Source organism: Emys orbicularis, chromosome 2, assembly GCF_028017835.1.
Source record: "Emys orbicularis isolate rEmyOrb1 chromosome 2, rEmyOrb1.hap1, whole genome shotgun sequence".
NCBI classification, from domain to species: domain Eukaryota; kingdom Metazoa; phylum Chordata; order Testudines; family Emydidae; genus Emys; species Emys orbicularis.
In genome coordinates, this window is record NC_088684.1 from 277,986,837 (window position 1) to 278,004,290 (window position 17,454).

At 43.2% G+C, this 17,454-nt stretch overlaps 1 protein-coding gene across 1 annotated transcript in view; it reads left to right on the top strand.

The window, feature by feature from the left end:
* PTPRN2 (protein tyrosine phosphatase receptor type N2) overlaps positions 1 to 17,454 on the top strand; it is a 959,094-nt gene that overhangs the window by 364,283 nt on the left and 577,357 nt on the right. The gene's annotated exons all lie outside the window — the stretch shown is intronic.

Sequence of the window (17,454 nt, forward strand, 5' to 3'; positions counted from 1 at the left end):
CCTCTTATGTGCTGTATTGTTACAGGGTTTGCTTCCTGCATATTAATATGCCTCAACTGAAATGCATTGTAAAATCTAATGTAATAAACTCTCAGTAGATACATAAAAGCTGATGTATTTATCCACAGTGAAGAGACATGCTCTATTTTTTGAAAGCTGTCTCTCTGACAAGTTCATGCAATGCAATATGGTATTTTGAAGAAACTGGCAGATATTCTTGACCTCTTGGGTAATGTTTTGGCACCCTGTGATGTCTTAATGTGTTGGCTGTTTGCATGAATGCAACCTGGAGGCAGCAGGTGCACCGAAAAAAGATTCTTATGAGTTAGAGAGAGTCGGGCATGGAAGATAGACTTTACTGGTGATATGCTTGGTATCAAAACCAAACTGCCACAGCTGACAAACCTCTTCCCTCCCTCTCCCCCCCTCCGTGGCCTGAAGAGCTAATGACTCAGATACATAGAACTAGCAAGACCATCTACAGTAGCATTTTCTGGTGATTCCCAACAGTGGTACAGGTTGTACCTGACTTTTTATTTAACTGTCACATGTCTGAAATATTCTGGAGAGACAAGGTGGGTGAGGTTATAAATTTATGCTCCTACCACCCCAAACTGGAACCCATATGGGATATCGTTAAACAGTTACAACCCATATTCAATGGGGACCACATTCTGAAAGAAATCTTTTCTGAACTCCCTTTTCTGGCTTTCAAACAACCCCCCAAGCTCATCAGAAGAAAGCTCCCCACAGACTAGGACACAGCAGCTCAGAGTGGCACCAGAACAACAAATGCAAAATTCCTAGTCATATCTCCACTGCTATGATGCTCAACACCCCCCACAATACACCTTCAAGATTCATGTGTCCTATACATACTTAACACAACATGTGGTATGCCCCATTAACAACTATATGAGTGAAACTAGACAATCACTATGCTCTCGAATGAACTTTCACAGTGAACTCACACAAATGATAAAAGACAAAAACATATCACCTGTAGATGAACACTTTTCACAAAGCAAATCACTCTATATCTGACCTCTCTGTTCTCATCTTCAAAGGAAACCTGCACAACACCTTCAAAAGACAAGCCTGGGAGCTTAAATTCATAAATTTGCAAGATACTAAAAATCATGGACTGAATAGAGATACTAGAGTTATGTTGTATTACAACAATCTATAACCCACTTAGCCCCCCTCCCCCTCCACTGCCTTCCCATCCCCACCTTGAATGGTCCCTGGAAATATCTTACACTAAAAAATCCACCTTGTAGCTGTGACACAGAGTACATTTCCCAGAAATGAAGAAGAGCTCAGTGTAAGCACAACAGCTTGTCTTTCTTACTAACAGAAGTTGGTCCAATAACACATCACTCACCTTGTCTCTCTCATGTCCTAATAATACGGCTACAACAACATTGAAGTATTATGGTCTGAAATCAGAAATATCGCAAATGTCACTGGAGTGAACAGCAGTAAGTTAGAATTTATGTGATATGACAACAGGTACTTATTTAGGGTTAGGGAAACTTTCAGGAAGCAGCAAAATAGGTATGGGAACTAATGAATGGGCCCACTCCCGTTGGTGCCTGAGCTCAGCTTTTTGAGTCCCCGGTTTTGAGTCTGAGGACATCGAGTGAGGATGTCATTCTTTGAAGCCTCTATCTTTCAGGGAAGTGGAAATTTGCCCCAAAGATATTTCAGTAGGGCTTTCATGCAAGTTCATAAATAATCCATATGTCTGAGATCTTCTGTAGGGAAGCCTGCCGTGATAACACCACCCACCAACATTATTGAGTGTTGCCATGGAGATAGGTACTTAGAAACCTGGGGGAGTGGGATAAAGAGCAGAAAATCTGGAAATGAAGCACATATAGAAACAAACTGTAGGATTCTTTCCACTGAGGAGCATTTTAAAACAACTGATCGTGACTCAGACTGCGTTATCTGCAATACAAAACAGAAGTAAAAAACAGACAGCAAATAATGTCTCAAAAGCTACAGTCTCTTGGAGACCTTTCTCACCTCTAAAATTCAAAGGCAGTTGCTGATCTTTCAAAAAGTAATAAGTGAAACATTCCGTATTTATACAACGTATTCCTGTGTAAAAGGAGCAGTATTTAAATAAAATACAGGCCAGTGTGTTTAAGAATCTGCTAGACAGCTGACAAGCAATGTTACCTTCATGGTTTGAAAAGGAAAATAACTTTAAGAACTGCATTTAAAAAAGTCAAACCACTTACCAAATTGAAAACAGATACAGATTTTGCTCAATTTTGATTGCATACCACAATGGAAACTCCATATCTTCATAATTTTCTCCAAATATTGATGAATTCTGAGCAGACATTAAATAATGTTATTCCCCTTTTCATCTTCTGTACTTTCTTTATTAAAAATGCAGGAAAACTAGAAGTTCCATATTCTACTTTCACTTAGAATTGCCACCTCTATTGCTAAATATAGGCTTCTCTCTGGCTTCTTCTTTCTGCCCCTTCCATCAAAACATGTCCTTTCCAGATGCCAGTTGGATCCCAAAAAGCTATTTACTGTCCTCTGCCATCCCATCCTGCCTGTAGTCTTGGCAGAGAGCACTACACTATGCCTGGCTACTTTGGCACTACCTCCCTCTCCTGGCTGTGGGGAGGTGTGGGTGAAGTTTGTAGGAACAGCATGTAGTATTATAAAACAAATGCTAACAGTAGGCCAAATAAGATAATGTAAAATTGCTTTCCTGAATGTGAAAAGATGGTCTAAGAGACAGTTCCTGAATATATTCTGATTGGCCCCCATAGCGTTCTGAAATTTAAAAAAAATGAATGCCTAAAATTAGGCTCCTAAATTCTTATTTAGAGGATTTACGGTATGAAGCTAAACTTTAGGAACCCAATTTTGAAAATCTTGGTCTGTAGTTTTCCTTCCATCTCCCAAATATATTTATATTAAGCTGAATAAAGTGGTTGACTTGCATATTAATCAAGTTGCAACTCAGCAATTGTGTATGACATCATTCTAAAATGCACATATAACTAAATACCTCAGAGGCAGCTAAGCATTCCATGCTTTGCATTGTCAAATATCAGTGAGCTTGAGGTCACCTCACACACCACTGCAGCAGTAATAGCCTTATTGATGCTTAAGTCGTGCGACACAACAAACTTTATCTGTAGTTTACTTTCAGTTACAGAAGCCCCAGTGATTCTGATGCTTGGAGCAATATGAGTTCCTGGTGTCATGCCTTTTTTTTTATTAGCATTGTTTTAGACATTATCCATTGCAAGCTCAATAGGTGTATTTTGGCATTTGATAATCACCTCACCAGCGAGTAAACAGAAAGTCATTCACAAGGCTTGGGGAATTTCTTTCCCAGAGCTTACAGCTCTAGAGAACATTTCACTGTAGTTCTGTTGAAAAAGTTTATTCAGAAAATGAGCACTTGGTGGCATTTGTCCCTTAGGCATTAGCTGGCATTTTTTTCATCCAGGCCTAATGAGGGCTTTACCATCTCACAAAGTTCTGCACTGTCAATACTTGTGAATCCTTTCAATCAAATACTAGACTTAATTCAGTCACTCACTCTCTGAAAAGGCATGGCTTTTAGTTAGCTGAAAATACAGAATCACAGAGGCTTCAAATTACAGATTTCCCCCCTAAATTGGAGCAAGACTCTTCCTTTCAGAGAAAACTGGACTTATTTACATCCTGCCTCTGCTGAAACCTAGGCAGGCGATTCATTTTGTTGGATTAGAATGCCCAGGACGTATTTGATACTGAAGACATCTGGGAATTAAAGGAGGACGTGTTTTGCTGTTCACAGTAGCCATGCTGGTATATTGTAGATATGTACTATAATAATCCTATAGCTGGGTCTCCTGGAAAACCTTGGAATGAAATCTTCAACAAATGTGACTGAGGGGAAGGAGCAAAGGCCACTGTGGCAAGGAGAAAAGCAGAAAAGTGCCAGACTACGGAGGCAAAGGGCCTCCAAGGAAAGAAAGGAAGAGAGGGGCATCTGTGAGTTCATGCCTCTCTGTTGAGTGGGTGGAAAGTGGAGACAGTTGTGTCTCCATTTGCCATGCGGGGGAGCCTCTTTTATGCCTCTATGCAGGCATGGGAGCACTTTTTATAAGCTTCTGATACTAGAGAGATGGGGGCTATATATATACCTGGTGGATAGATGTTTGCCTTAAAGAGGTAGATGTATTGGGAAAAGATGCTTTGTTTTCCATCTGGGAATGAGTCAAGAGGCTGTCACTTGCTGTTGAGCTCTTGTGCTGTATGTGCTTGCTGGGTCTGTGAGGCTCTTCTGTTGTTTCTCCTTGGGATGCTGGGGGATATGAGTGGGAACAGTTGGTCTTTTAGTCCTGTTTGGGTATATGAGAGTTAGAGGGAACCTATACTGCTCCTTTAGTTCCTTGTTGGGGGCAGGAAATCCCTACTTTTCCTTTAGCTCCCTGGAGAATGGAATGAGAGGGAGGTTCCATTTCTCTTGCCCTGAAAGAAGCGGGTCTGGTCAGAGTATGGTGATGGAATAATTATGGGCTACTCCTGCAGTGGTGCTGCCTGTATTGTCTGGGATCTACATTGGAATGTTTTTTGATACTAGAAATCTTAGGCCCTAATTTTAAAGTTTAAAGGAGAATGTTTAGGATCCTTGTTTATGCCTGTCAAACCGATAAGAAAATTATAGAACTGAGCATAAGCTAGAGAGGAAGGGGGATGGGTTGGATCAACTGTCATTAGATACTGGCGAGGGGAGTGGGTGTGATTGTGAACTATTGGTGGGAGCTCATTTTGTTTCTAACTATAGTAAATGGGAAAACAGACCATTGGTTCTGAAATCAGGTAATTAGCGATTACCAAACACGAGTGTATGAATTTATTGGAGTACAGCATTTGGTCAGCAGACTGCAGCAACATAGGGCCGTGCAGTGCCTGCTAGAACTGAGCCCTCCTTCCTAGTGTGGTTTCTTGAATGCTAGTTAGAGCGCTTGCTCTGATGCTTACATGGAGTAGAAGAGAAAGGGTCCTTATGCTCTCTTTCCCCTTTAGTGCACCCGCCCTCAACAGATTATGTGCAGCTTAATTTTCCTAAATTGAAAACCAATTGCTGGATGCTTCTGTGAAACATTTAGTACTAATATCCCTGTCTTAGAAAATTTGAGTGCTCAAATAAACAGTCTAAAATATACTTTGAACTTATTCTTCTGAACAGCATTAATACTGATAGGGTAATAAAAGAGATCATGGGGCATGCAGTCACTACTCATTTTAAATCCAGAGTATTAACTCAAAAGAGCAGAGCCCTAATTGATGTAATATGGATCACTGTATCGAAGTCAGAATAGTCAGATACTGGTTTTGGTATCCAACTACCTCTGGGTGTGCTGTTGTATATGACTGTTGCAAAATCAAAAACCCCTATGCAACATGAACTTTAAGTTCTGCTTTTAGCCGTCTGAGTATAAATGAGTAATTTGTAATGTAACCTCTACATAAAATAAATTCTTTCGTGAAAATATAAGGATTCAAATTACAGAGGATCTCCCCAAGGCTATACAGATTGTCTGTCAGTCTAAGATACTTATGTGGCCCCCTTTAGAGTGGTATCTGAATGTCTTATAGTCTTTATCGTCACAACACTCTTTTGAGGTAGGGAAGTGCTATTATCCCCATTTTACTGAGGGAGTAATTGATTTGGCCCAAGTCACACAAGAAATCTGAGATGGAGTAGGGACTTTAACCCAGCTCTCAAGTCCTAGGTAAGCACGCTAACCACAGGACCCTCCTTTTGTCTGCTGCTTTCACTTTTGCTTTAAGAAGGGGCAAATTTTGTAGGGGAGAATTGTACTTCAGCTACAGACCTGAGTACTTTCACTTCTGTCTGACTATGGATGTAACCCAAGTAGTTAGAGATGTAAATACTGAGGTTTTAGCACAAAAATGGGGCACAAAAAGCAAGGGGCCAATTGGTGCATTTTTGAATATTTTACCCTACAAGACTGAACATTATCTACTAAGGAAAAAAATCCCTCTATCTACTGAGAATAAGAATTTATGGTTTCATTTAGGAGATTTCACAGCTCATCCATTTGTAAAATAGGAATGATAATTTACCCTACCTCACAGGGGTGAGGTGAGGATTAATTAAAGTACGTACAGTGCTTTAAAGATAGAAAGTGCTATATAAATGGTATTATATATGCTAAGTATCAGCTAAAGGTCATCAGGAGATTGGGTCATGAGCAGTCTGGCATACTGGGTGGAGTAGGAGTAAGGGCTAGCAGGCAGAGCAGAGCCAGGGCATGAATGCCTGAGCCCAGGGTTGAGGCAGAGTCAGAACCAGAAATTAGAACTGCCTGTTGAGGCATTGCCTTGAGGTGGGGCAGGCAGGGGTAGGGCTGGGTTCCAGCACAGGACTGGGACTGGGTGCAGGAAGACAGAGAATCAGCAGGCACATGCACTAAGCAAGCTACTGCTGGGGCTGGACATGAGAAGAGTCTCTCTGGCTTTCTCAGCCAATCAGAAGGGGCGGTTGGTAAGCTGTGCTCACTAGGTGTCAGGAGACTAAGCTGGTGCAGCTGCAGCCATACTGCTGACACAGGGCACTTATATAAAATCCCAGGTAATTCATTTTCAATAATTTCCTGGACACTACTCAGATTTAATGGTTTGCTTTCAAATCTCTACTATTCAGGTGGTCTGGCTGGATGGGCAATAATATATGTGGCTGTTTGGCACCTCTCAGTCTTATGTCTTCTAATCTGCTAAACCCAAGTATTTGGAGTTTGGCTCAACAGGTATCCTCCTTGTAATGTGACACTGCTTTGCTGTGTTATGATGCAAGCATCACACATTGTGCTTCAGTGGTGAGGGCTGGCTGACTCACCATGACCACAGTTCAGTAAATAGCAGATGGTGGAACTGGTGCAAATTTAAAAATGTCTTCCTTATTTAGGGTTAGCTCATAGAAGACTCAGGTGGGAGTAGGTAGAGTTGCCAGCAATTTTAACATGAGTCTGTTTTGCTTAATTGTGTGTGTTTGGGGGGAAGGTTGTTACTCACAATATAACACCATCATGTTTGGTTTTTGTGAAAAACTTATTGCAAACAATTTTGTGTAATTGATGGAGATTTTTAAAGTTAAGGATTGATTCTGCAAGATTCCGAGAACTCTGGCTTTGATCCAGCACATTACTTAAGCATGCATTTAACTTTAAGCACATGAATAGACCCATTGACTTCAGTTTAAAATGTGTATATTCCTCAAAGACTTGTTTATTATGGGTGCCTACAGTACATCAGCCTTTAGGTAATGAGTTAGCTCAGTGTACCAGTTTCACCATATCCTTACAGAAAAATGGTTTAAACACCATTCTCGGAAATCTTACACTTCCATAACAGACTTATGCCATGTGAGCAAACTGTTCTCAGGGATGAGAACTGGTAAATCCTAATAAACCCATCAGCACTGATTACCTTGATGCACAACTCCTACAGGTCAGATGGAGTTCGTTGTCAATTCTTTGGCTCACATCATCTGGTAAAACTAAGGTTTCTGTTTGCTATGGAAACAAAGACGAACTGCCACTTCCACTTCATGCATAAGTCATTCCATTAGAACCAATAATCAAGAACATTAGCCAATAGGAGGAAGAACTGGTAGAGAGACAGAGCTACAGACTAGCACTGGATAGAACTGTGAAAGCTAACGACTAGGAAGTTCCATAACTGTTAACATCTGAGAGGGAAAGATGAACATCTAGGAGGGCCAGGGTGGTGGAGAGGACTTGGGAAGCTAACATGAGAACTGGGACATCACCACAGAAGTCAAGAAGGGCTGCAAGCACTTTGGTCTTAAAACTCATAACACAACTGAAGTAAGAATGTGTACACAAAGGAAACCAGAGTACTAATCCACTCTTTTTTTGGGGGGGGGGGGGGGGAGAAGGGAGAGGGTTTAAAAATGAAAGAACATACAGTTCGCAATCAAATCTGTGCCAACTACATTTACAGCAGAGCAGATTACCAAATTATATGCAATCAGATGTCAGGCCTTTCTATTACACTGAAATTGCACAATCAGGATTTAGAGGCAAAGTCCTCACTAGTTCTGATCAAAAGAGACTCTGTGGAGCCATTTTGCTTGATCATCAGTAAGCTTTTGACACTAACTACAGGGTATTAATTAATATTCTTTTCTGATGTAGCTTTTAAATGGGTTCAAAGCTACAGGTCTCAGAAAGAAAGCAAAAGATATTTATGGAAGAATTACTAGTGAACCTTTTGGCTGGCGTTATGTGGGAGGCCAGACTAGATTATCAAAATGGTCCCTCATGGCCTTAAAATCTATGAATCTATATACAGATTGTGAGCATGGTGATCTGTCTTCCATCGTGGCTGCACTACAACAGAGCTGCACTTTAGGTCCTTTGCTGGTTTATGTGTATATGAATGGTCTTTCCAGTACTGGAACTAAATGTGGTGGTTTCTTGTATGGTGTCGTGTCACTGCTATATGTAAGCAAACCATTAGTGAGGATAGAAGATGTTTTAATTCATGTTTGCCCAGAAGACTAAATTCTGCTTGTGGATGCTTTCGTTGACTTTAACTGTAATTATATATAGGCATCCTAAGGCCTAATTTGGTCCAGGGGCTCTAAATGCCTCCTCAGTCAGCTTTCTCTTAACATGAAAGTATACCACACTATTGAGTACCATTTTTGTAAAACTCTCCTCCCACACGCTGATCTAGTAATTGTACTACATTTTTTATGGTCCTTTAGGAAATGTAGGATTTACATAAGCATATGGTATTTCTGGCATAGTGCTTTTACATATGATGCAGGGGTGTGTAGTTCACTCAGTACTAAGTTTTGTTCTAACTGAAAGATGTACATCTATTTAAATAAATATGCTGAAGAAAAGCTTTAGCTGATTCTGCTGTTGATGGCTTTTGGAAAACTCTTATTTTCTCTCATTATTGCCCAAAGGGTTCTGGTTTGAATGTGTGTTTTATGTTGCAGTTTATTTTGCCACCTTATCAAATAGGCACTGTGACTTGGTGTTAAACTATTGTGATTAGCTATTGTGGCCCCACTGGAGTCAATGGGTGCTAAGGATGAGTTAATGTTTATAAGCACTGAAAGTGGAAGGTCCTGTGAAAGTGCTAAGTAAAATTATTTTTTTGTGGTGCTGTGTCTTTCTATATTCTTAATATGGTTTTTCACCAACTGTACACCTCTTCCACATTGGGCAAATGGATCTCCAAAGAAAGGCATGTTTAGGCATAAATGGCAATTCAATGCACCACTGCTCTGAATTCTGAATGCCCTTTTGTAGCTGAACTGGAAGTTAAAAAGTTATTCTATCTCTTACCGGCAAATTAACTGGCATTCATCAGCCTCTTCTGTATACATCTCAACCTTCTCTTTTTTTCAATAGCTCTTTGCAAAAGAAAATGCATAGTCTATAAACTATCTCAGGGTATGTCTACACTACGAGGGTAGTTCGATTTCTCTTAAATCGAATTTGTGGAATCAATATTGCAAAGTCGAACGTGTGTGTCCACACTAAGGACAGTAATTCGACTTTGTGAGTCCACACTAACGGGGAAAGCATCGACATTGGAAGCGGTGCACTGTGGGCAGCTATCCCACAGTTCCCACAGTCCCCGCTGCCCATTGGAATTCTGGGTCGAGCCGCCAATGCCTTCTGGGTAACAAAAAAGGGTAGAGGGTGCATTTGGGTAATTGTCGTCATCCGTCCGTCACTACCGCCCTCCCTCCCTCCCTGAAAGCGCCGGCGGGAAATCAGTTCGCGCACTTTTCCGGTCAGTGACAGCGCGGACGCCACAGCACTGCGAGCATGGATCCCGCTGCGACCATCGCTGCAGTTGTGGCCGTTGTCAACGCCTCGCAGCTTATCATCCACCTTTCCCAGAGGCAGATGCAGATAAACCAGGCGAGGAGGCTACGGCACCGCGGTGAGGGCCTGAAGTCTGAGAGTGGCACAGACCTGTCACAAAGCACGGGACCCAGCGCCGAGGACATCACGGTGACAATGGGTCATGTGGATGTTGTGGAACGGCGATTCTGGGCACGGGAAACAAGCACGGACTGGTGGGACCGCATAGTGCTGCAGGTCTGGGATGAATCCCAGTGGCTGCGAAACTTTCGCATGCGGAAGGGGACTTTCCTTGAACTTTGTGAGTTGCTGTCCCCTGCCCTGAAGCGCAATGACACCCGGATGCGAGCAGCCCTGACTGTCCAGAAGCGAGTGGCCATAGCCCTCTGGAAGCTTGCAACGCCGGACAGCTACCGGTCTGTCGCGAACCAGTTTGGCGTGGGCAAATCTACCGTGGGGGTTGTTGTGATGCAAGTAGCCAACGCAATCGTTAAGGTACTGCTCTCAAAGGTAGTGACCCTGGGAAACGTGGAGGTCATCATAGATGGCTTCGCCGCGATGGGATTCCCAAACTGCGGTGGGGCTATAGATGGAACTCACATCCCTATCCTGGGACCGGACCACCAGGCCAGCCAGTACATTAACAGAAAGGGCTACTTTTCAATGGTGCTGCAAGCACTGGTGGACCATCGGGGACGTTTTACAAACATCAACGTCGGATGGCCGGGCAAGGTTCATGACGCTCGCGTCTTCAGGAACTCTGGTCTGTTTAGACGGCTGCAGGAAGGTATTTACTTCCTGGACCACAAAATAACTCTTGGGGATGTGGAGATGCCTACAGTGATCCTTGGGGACCCAGCCTACCCGCTAATGCCCTGGCTCATGAAGCCCTACACTGGAGCCATAGACACTGAAAAAGAACTGTTCAACTACCGGCTGAGCAAGTGCAGAATGGTGGTGGAGTGTGCTTTTGGCCGTCTCAAGGGGAGATGGAGAAGCTTACTGACTCGCTGTGATCTCAGCGAAACCAATATCCCCATTGTTATAGCAGCTTGCTGTGTGCTCCACAGTCTGTGTGAGAGCAAGGGGGAGACCTTTATGGCGGGGTGGGAGGTTGAGGCAAATAGCCTGGCATCTGATTACGCCCAGCCAGACAGCCGGGCGATTAGAAGAGCCCAGCGGGATGCGCTGTGCATCCGGGAGGCTTTGAAAGCTAGGTTCCACAGTGAGCAGGGTAACCAGTGACTTTTAAGTTTCTGTACAGAGAAGCTGAACCTGCCCCCGTTTCTTTACCCAGTTAATGTTGACTCTCCTCTCCAGTTACAGATCCCCTCCACCCCCTTCCAAAAAATAAAATCAGTTTTATTTTGTTAATGAACACTGTTGTCTTTAGTACTGTTTTCGCGGGAATGTTTGAAACCTGGGACGCAGACTGTGGTGGGGAGCGGGTGTAGTGTACTGATGCAAATGATCCTTCTAAACTCCAGGAATGACAGGATTCGCAGTGGCGGACTGGTTGTTTCAACGGAGCCTGCCAGCCCTCCTGAGCGGAACTGCGTGTATGTGGGGGCTATGTGAGTTTATGGCAGGGGGAGGAGGGTTACAGATCCCCTGCTGCGTGGCTCTGTGATCCAGGACAAGGACCGCTGCATAAGATTTGTAACTGCCCTCCCCCGCAACAAAGTCACAGTGCAAACCCCCCCCCCCACGCACAGAACATGAAAACCACCTCCCAGACTGACCAGGGTAACTAGTCACTGCACTGTGTATGTGCCCTGCTGCTGGACCTGCCCCCGCCTCTGTACCCTGCTAAAGGTGACTGTCCTGTCCAATTACCAAGCCCCTTCCCCCCCTTCAGACAGACTCTCCCTCAAAAGAATATGACTGAAACAGTAATGAACAGAAACGTATTTTTTATTAACAACCACACATGAAACTGGGGGGTGAAACTTGGACGGGGGCTTGGGTGAGGCGGGCAGGAAAGGACTTTTCAAATTTTGGGGAATGACAGCCTTCTGGTGCTTGAGCAGTCTGCAGGGGTGGAGTGAGAGTTTTCACGGACTCTGCCGCCCCTCCTTCTTTGGACTTTGGGCGAGGGGGGTATGGGACTTGGTGGCGGGGGAGTGCGGTTACTGATAGACTGCAGCGGGGCTGTGTCCTCCTGCCTCCGTTCCTGCAGAACATCAACAAGGCGCCGGAGCGTGTCCGTTTGCTCCCTCAGAAGTCCAAGCAGCGTTTGAGTCGCCTGCTGGTCTTCCTGCCGCCACCTCTCCTCACGTTCCATGTGTGTCCGGTGCATTTGGGACAAATTCTCCCTCCAATGGTTCTGCTGTGCTGCCTGGGCTCGGGAGCAGCCCATTAGTTCTGAGAACATGTCCTCTCGCGTCTTCTTCTTCCTCCGCCTAATGTGCGCTAGCCTCTGGGAGTGTGATGCCAGGCTGGGTTGGGAGACAGTCGCAGATGTGGCTGTGGGAATGAGAAAAAGGTAGTGAATTCCTCCGAAAGATAAATGTAGTTGTGAACAAAGAACATAGTCTTTCTCTGTGAACAAGACCACGCACCGCACCTATCACATGCGCACTCAGGACAAGGTCGAATTTTCGGACCTCGCCTTCAGTGCCTGGGGTTTTGCACTGCAGATCTGGGAAGCATGGCAGGACACCGTAATCTCTGTAGCAGGCAAAGATGGTAAGCCGTAGACTTGTGGCTGCTTAAAACTTTAGTAGTACCACTGGCCTCCTTTCACATTGAAAGCAATGCCAGTCTCTGCTGCCAGCAATCGGCCAAGCAGGAACTCTGGCCCTGTCCCACCCCCTCGCGGATGTCCCAGGGAAAGATCCCTGTATGCTGCCCCTCTCCCGCATCCACCGCGTGGCTGCAAACCAGCGGTTACAGTTCTGTAAAGGAACTTGCAAGCAGTCCCAATACTAACAGTCCCCTACCTAATTCAAAGCAGGTCATCATGAGCGACATAACTATCCTGAGAATCTTGGACACCGAGAAGGAAAGGATGTTTCGAGAAAGCCTGCAAAGACCAGGGCCCTATGCCGCCATGCTGTGCAAGGCAATGATACCGGAGTACTTGCTCGTCTCCTGGCGCGGGAATGTCTCCTACTTCGGAGGACCCAGTAAGGCCGCTCTCCCCAGGAACCTGATGAACAGGCTTTCCCATTACCTGCAGGAGAGCTTCGTTGAGATGTCAGTGGAGGACTATTGCTCTATCCCCGGACATATAGACCGGATTTTCATATAGCTGCAGTTGCAGGGACTATAGAGTGGAGCAGCTTGGGCAGCAGAATCATGCACAACCAGACACTGTTTGATTTTTTTTAAATAGTTGGAACTGATTACTTAAGCGCCCAGGGTAAAGAAATCATGAAGCACACATTGTTCTTATTCTTAATATTCCAGTTTTGTAAAAAATAAATGTTTAGATGTTTAAAGCACTTACCGCTTGATCCTTCCCCTGAATCTGTGTCCGGGTTACATGCTGGGGAGGGTTGGTAGGGGATCTCTGTAAGGGTGATGAAGAGCTCCTGGCTGTCGGGGAAATCAGCTTGGTAAGCGCTGTCGACTGCCTCGTCCTCCTCATCTCCTTCCTCATCTTCCCCGTCCGCTACCATGTCCGAGGAACCGGCCGTGGACAATATCCCATCCTCAGAGTCCACGGTCAGTGGTGGGGTAGTGGTGGCGGCCGCACCTAGGATGGAATGCAGTGCCTCGTAGAAACAGGATGTGTGGGGCTGGGATCCGGAGCGTCCGTTTGCCTCTTTGGTCTTCTGGTAGCCTTGTCTCAGCTCCTTGATTTTCACGCGGCACTGCGTTGCATCCCGGCTGTATCCTCTCTCTGCCATGGCTTTAGAGATCTTCTCATAGATCTTTGCGTTCCGTCTTTTGGAGCGCAGCTCGGAAAGCACGGACTCATCGCCCCACACAGCGATGAGATCCAAGACTTCCCGATCAGTCCATGCTGGGGCCCTCTTTCTACTCTGGTATTGCACGGCCATCTCTGCTGGAGAGCTCTGCATCGTTGCCAGTGCTGCTGAGCTCGCCACGCTGTCCAAACAGGAAATGAGATTCAAACTGCCCAGACAGGAAAAGGAATTCAAATTTTCCCGGGGCTTTTCCTGTGTGGCTGGTCAGAGCATCCGAGCTCGGACTGCTGTCCAGAGCGTCAACAGAGTGGTGCACTGTGGGATAGCTCCCGGAGCTATTAGCGTCGATTTCCATCCACACCAAGCCTAATTCGATATGGCCATGTCGAATTTAGCGCTACTCCCCTCGTTGGGGAGGAGTACAGAAGTCGAATTTAAGAGACCTCTATGTCGAACTAAATAGCCTCGTGGTGTGGACGGGTGCAGGGTTAATTCGATGTAACGGCGCTAAATTCGACATAAACGCCTAGTGTAGACCAGGCCTCAGTGTGCATCTACAAGGTATAGCATTATGTGCCCTTTCTGTGAACTTTCATAGGGAAAATGTCAGTTACTTAACTAAACCACACCAGACATTGCCCTGATAATTCTGTGTTCAAAAAGATTAATGTGTAGGTTTTATAGTATTTTTGATAGTGCCTCCTGTGAATTATCTACAGGATAAGGGTGATATTGGATTTAAAAAAACATTCTTTAAAGCAGGAGAGCCAGAATTTTCCTAAAAAAGCAATGTGACAGCTTAATATAATTTTTAAGGATCTTACAGCAATGACATGACTTAATTGAATAGTACCTTAACTACAAAACAATGCATGTTATTTCCATAATAATGGTTAACAGTGTCTATTGTCATGCATCCAAAAGCACCACAGAGGGAATTTACAAATCCCTGTAATCAATAGCAATTTAGGATATTAAAAAACAAACAAAGAAACCACTACCCTGCTCAGGTGTTACCCTTTCAAACTCATTTAACTTTGAAATTAGGCAAACCAGCGGTGTCCATATGCATGAGTCTAGAATAAAACAGCACTTGAAACAGGACTATCACAGTGGCCTTTAATGTTTATTATTAGATTTGAAAATAAATAAAGTATATAGAAGTAGTAACAAGATTCAAAGCTCTGTAGTATAGGCAGCTCCCACCCCCTTCCATAAAATCAAAAAACTGTCTTTCAGGCCAATTGACATAGCAAATGCTTATTCTTTATTAGACACTGTATTTTGTATTGCATTATTTACCTATGCCTTGTCTTTCCTGGGATTTCAGACTGTATGTTTCTATTTGCACATTTGTCCTGGTGGTATTTAGTTTATCTCAGGGGTTTTGTTTCTCTGTTTAAGCTGAAGAGACTTGCCCACAGCTAGGAGGGTTCTTTAATTAAGTCAGACACAACTAGCTCAGATTGCCTGGCAACTGAATGTACTTTCAAGACAGGTGAGCTGTTGATACTGTACTTTAATTAGAACTTTTTGCATTGTATCCCCAACTACCAGAACTGTGACCTGTCAAGCTGCTGAGATACTGTCCCTTCTTGATACTGGATCAACTCTGAGCCTGAGATTGACACTTGTATCCAATTTGTATAAGATTGCTTGAGGTGTTTTGTTTTTGTTTTTCTGGCTGTGCATGTTTGTTTACAAAGGAGCAGGAAATCACAAATCTGCCAATTGAGCATATTTGTATTAGGTACATAGCTTCTCAAAATTTAGCCCTGATTACCTGTTCTAAATCTTTCACAAACACTTTTGGTTTGGTTTGTAAACACTGCTAGTGTTGCCCACCTTATGATATTTTGTTTTAAGTAGGGCTGTCAATTAATCGCAGTTAACTCATGCGATTAACTGAAAAAAATTAATCGTGATTAAAAAAATTAATCGCGATTAATCGCATTTATAACAATAGAATACCAATTGAAATTTATTAAATATTTTTGCATGTTTTTCTACATTTTCAATATTGATTTCAGTTACAACACAGAATACAAAGTGCACAGTGCTCACTTAATATTATTATTTTTTTATTACAAATATATGCACTGTAAAAATGATAAACAAAAGAAATAGTATTTTTCAATTCACCTCATACAAGTACCATACTGCAATCTCTTTATAGTGAAAGTGTAACTTACAAATGGAGATTTTTTTTGGTTACATAACTGCACTGAAAAACAAAACAGTGTAAAACTTTAGAGCCTACAGGTCCACTCAGTCCTACTTCTTATTCTGCCAATCACTAAGACAAACAAGTTTGTTTACATTGATGGGAGATAATGCTGCCTGCTTTTTGTTTACAATGTCACCTGAAAGTGAGAACAAGCGTTTGGATGACACTGTTTTAGCTGGCGTTGCAAGGTATTACGTGCCAGTTATGCTGAACATTCATATGCCCCTTCATGCTTCGGCCACCATTCCAGAGGACATGCTTCCATGCTGATGACACTTGTTAAAAAAAGAATGCATCAATTAAAATTGTGACTGTACTCCTTGGGAAGAGAATTGTATGTCTCTTGCTCAGTTTTAAATGCATTCTGCATATATTTCATGTTATATCAGTCTCGGATGATGACCCAGCACATGTTCGTTTTAAGAACATTTTCACAGCAGATTTGATAGACCGCAAAGAAGGTACCAATGTGATATTTCTAAGGATAGATACAGCCCTCGACCCAAGGTTTAAGAATCTGAAGTGCTATCCAAAATCTGAGAGGGACAAGGTATGGAGCATGCTTTTAGAAGTCTTAGAAGAGCAGCACTCCGATGCGGAAACTACAGAACCCAAACCATCGAAAAAGAAAATCAACCTTCTGCTGGTGGCATCTGACTCAGATGATGAAAATGAACATGCATCAGTCCGCACTGCTTTGGATCGTTACCAAGCAGATAAAGTCATCAGCATGGACGCATGTCCTCTGGAATGGTGGTTGAAGCATGAAGGGACATATGAATCTTTAGCACATCTGGCACGTAAATATCTTGCAATGCTAGCTACAACAGTGCCATCCGAACGCCTGTTCTCACTTTCAGGTGACATAGTAAACAAGAAGCGGGCAGCAGCATCTCCTGCAAATTGTAACCAACCTTGTTTATCTGAGTGATTGGCTGGCCAAGAAGTAGGACTGAGTGGACTTGTAGGCTCTAAAGTATTACACTGTTTTATTTTTGAATGCAGGTTTTTTTTTTACATAATTCTACATTTGTAAGTTCCAGAGTGGTAGCAGTGTTAGTCTGTATCAGCAAAAACAACAAGGAGTACTTGTGGCACCCTAGAGACTAACATATTTATTAGGGCATCTGATGAAGTGGGTTTTAGTCCATGAAAGCTTATGCCCTGATAAATGTGTTAGTCTTTACGGTGCCACAAGTACTCCCCGTTATTTGTAAGTTCAACTTTCATGATATAGAGATTGCACTACAGTACTTGTATGAGGTGAATTGAAAAAAACAATTTTTTTGTTTTTTACAGTGCAAATATCTGTAATAAAAAAATATGAAGTAAGCACTTTACACTTTGTATTCTGTGTTGTAATTGAAATTAATATATTTGAAAATGTAGTAAACATCCAAAATATTTAAAATAAATGGTATTCTATTGTTAACAGTGCGAT